General features: G+C 33.5%; 2 long non-coding RNA genes across 2 annotated transcripts; both read left to right on the plus strand.

Annotated features, from left to right (window-relative positions):
- The first annotated feature begins 891 nt into the window (after nucleotides 1-891).
- LOC110897110 lies at nucleotides 892-1311 on the plus strand. Its single transcript, XR_002568452.2, has 3 exons — nucleotides 892-947; nucleotides 1045-1134; nucleotides 1248-1311. It is a non-coding gene; the product is annotated as an uncharacterized LOC110897110 (long non-coding RNA).
- Nucleotides 1312-2329: 1018 nt separating this feature from the next.
- LOC118479863 lies at nucleotides 2330-2881 on the plus strand. Its single transcript, XR_004861100.1, has 2 exons — nucleotides 2330-2432; nucleotides 2776-2881. It is a non-coding gene; the product is annotated as an uncharacterized LOC118479863 (long non-coding RNA).
- Nucleotides 2882-3590: the final 709 nt, after the last annotated feature.

Here is a 3590-nt window from a genome sequence, read left to right on the forward strand (position 1 = left end):
AAAAGGTTTGCCTCAATCTTCCTTTTGATTTTCTATGGTCTGGACCTTATTATTAGATTTCATTCTTTCACACACGTTTAGTACTAAGGATAGTATGTTTTTGGACCTTATCGTTACGATTTCTTTCTTTTAATGATGTTGATTCTCCGAGTCTTTAACATTCAGTATTGATTTGTATTGTTTTTTTTTATTTGCAGTCATTCTTATCTACAGTTTGTTCATCTTCGATCGATTCTCTTTTCGGATTCTAATAATCAAATTTCGTCATCTACAAGGTATGAATCCCTTCTTTATGTATTTTTAAGATTTATTGTTGATATTAGATATAATTTTTTTGGATTATGTGGATTCTTGACTGAACCAAATGTGAAGAAGAAGAAAATTGTAAATGAGCTTTGAGGTCATATCAAAAATCAAACAATGAAATTATTGTTAAATGTCTAATTTAGTTACATGGTTTCTGCTATAATTTTTTTAGGGGTGTTCAACAATGGGATGCCAAAAGTGTGAAATCAAATTATTGATGATCAATAACCAATTTGATTTGAAAAACTTGGACTTGGACAGATCTCAAGGAGTTGTTCAAAAGGATATGGTAAAATAAGAGTCTTTTTAGTTTTTTAATCGAATTCTCTTTGTTTAACATATTTAGCCAGATTTTGTTATCAATGCTCTTATGTGAGGTCATGAAGACCGAAGGCTGAACTAGACTTTTCAAAGTGTAATTTGGTCAAAGTGATACGTGTTGCACCTAGCAAAGCAATCGAGGTATTAAAAAAAATTTTGTAGATAAGTAGTAGACATTTATGAAAACTGAATGTAATTACGTTTTTTAGAAGAGGTGATGTTGCTATGGCTGCCCTTCAGACTAAATACGTTATCAAGACGATGCAATGATCACAAGATCAAGAGGTAAAATGTAGTTCAAGATTTGGGGCTCATTCACTGTAAGCTTATGTTTCATTCCCATGGGTGTTAAGCACTATGATTTTTTATATTAATTGAGTGGGAGTACATTGCGTCTTACGTCATTCTGTTTTTCAGATTAGAGATTAATCGAGTAAAAGACAAACAACGTATAAATATTGGCTAGGATGATTCGTGGCGCTACACAGGCAAATTTGGTGGAGTCAGGTATGTGACTATTTTTTTAACTAGATAAACATTATAAAGGATTCAAGTTTATGCTTCAAGGCAATCATGTACGGGAAAATATATAACACCTGTTTTTTTTTTTTTTTAACTAGATAAACATTATAAAGGATTCAACTAAAGGAAGATTCGATATATCTGCAGGAGAAAAGGTAATGTTTTGTTAAGGATGTTTTTATGGGAATTGCCGTAACAAAGCATTGATGTGTTTCTTGATGTATCGTTCCCTGCAGGATGTGGAACCGTCACAAGGGTTCACTTGGGTCCATGACTCCACGAGCACCAGACGTGGATGGATAGATCGACGAGCGATGATCAAAGTTGGTTTGAGGTTGTACGGCTTGCCCGCCTTTGAGGTATCTTGATTTCATATGAAAACTAATTTAGAAAGTTGAACATTTATAGCTGGAACTTATTTAATATCATATTTGTAATTCATGCAATGACATTTTCTGTTTTTCATATTATTTTTGGCCAAAAACCGGTTCTAATCCTTCTTAAAAAACCCGAACCAGTTAAAGAAAAAAAAAATGTCAACTTATCTCTAGGCCCAGTTAATGTAATCGATACTTTTTGCATCATTTTTTCCTCAATTATGTCGTCAAAGAAGTTAAAATATAAGTTTCTTAACACATGAGTTCAACATCCGTTTAGTCTTAAATTATTGGACGGGTCAAATGGGTTACAAGTGATAGTAAAAAATTGGCACTATTCATTGAACGGGTCAGATGAGTAGTTTCTATTGAACGGTTTAAACGGGCCAAGTGACACTATTATAATTGTCATTTTTTATGATATGTGTAGTACCAAAAATGTGTAGTACTCTTGCTAGAGAAGGCATTGAGTAGACTTCCAGAAGGTAAAGAAGAGATACTTGGAGACTTCCAGAAGGTAAAGAAGAGATACTTGGAATATTTGATCTTCACGGATTTAGTTTGAAGAATTCAGATCTTTAATTCTTGACATTTTTGGTAAGTTATGAATGGCCCGCTAAAGATAAAACATAACCCAAATCAACTTATTCACAAATAAACGGATAGTAGTTTATTTATTGTAGTTATTATTATTATTTTTTTGGCATGTAACTGAGACTAGCAGAATGCCTGACATTAAAATTATGGATATTGAAAGCTAATGTTTTTCTTGAATATTGACAGTTTGATGTCCTGTATTATTATTACCCGAGCCGACTGGGGCAAGTGCTATTTGTCGAAGCTCCGTTTGTATTTCAGCCAATTTGGCAGCTTGCCAAGCCTTTAGTAAAGTCGTATGCTTCTCTGGTATACTTTTTACACCGTCTTTCCATACAAATTAGTAGAAGTGGCAAACTGGATGGGTTGGGTAACGGGTCAAAACCTGTAATTATTTAAACGAGCCAAGTTCGCTTGACCAGTACACATTTTGTCTCGAGTATTGTAATTGTTTTGGGTCAAAAGGTTTATAGGTTTTATGCATTAAATTACGCTTTGGGTGACTTTTTGCCCGTTTCCTTTTATAAACTGGTTTGACCCGTTATAGATTGAGCGTAACTTAAATCAACCCATTTTACAAGTAAATGGGTCATAATTGCTATCTATAACTAGCACTATTGCTCCTTCCTTTCATGCTTATTCACATTTAAAGGTACGGTTTTGCTCGGCGGATGATATGAGAAAGGAGTATTTTACAGAATCAACACTTCCAGAAAGCTTTAGACATTAACAACATATTCTGGTTTCTTCATGTATACGAAAATCATTCCAGGTATTTGTACATCAATGTTGTTTATCATATGTGCATATAATAATTGATTCCCTGATTCATATTCCAGTGACAATCGTGTAAAGTTGATGGGTTGAATTAATGAATCCGAATACAACCTTTATAGATATTTGTGTCAAGCTACATGACCCGTGTAACTCTCTAATCCAGTGATTATATAAAGAAAATAGCTTATAATAAAATGGACTGAACGAGTCAAAAGTTATGCAGGGTGTGTTTATTTAAAAGTTAGATTATATCAATAATAATATATTTTTTGTAATCGTATGTAACCCACTTCTTATTTATAAATTTTTTCTACAAAAGGCGTTTTCTATAGTTTCGTCAACAATACTACCCTTTTGACATGTCATTCTACCACCCATTTGCGTATTTTTCCTCAACACTTACCCGTATGCATCTTCTGCAAGAAGGATGCGAGTTTTTGATATCTCCGAGATTAATTTTTCATGGTACTCGCCAGTCGAGTGATTGATGCATCTTTGTAATACACAACATCTGTGTTGATCAGTTGCTATTTCAACATAGAATTTTGCAGCAGCTTCATAGATGAACTGTGATCAGCAAGGAAATGGGTCAGATTAGGGTCATATTTTATCATTTAACACGGATGTTGTGTATTACAAAGATGAATCAATCACTCGACTGGAGAGTACCATGAAATATTAGTCTTGGAA

This window comes from Helianthus annuus, chromosome 6, assembly GCF_002127325.2.
Source record: "Helianthus annuus cultivar XRQ/B chromosome 6, HanXRQr2.0-SUNRISE, whole genome shotgun sequence".
NCBI classification, from domain to species: domain Eukaryota; kingdom Viridiplantae; phylum Streptophyta; class Magnoliopsida; order Asterales; family Asteraceae; genus Helianthus; species Helianthus annuus.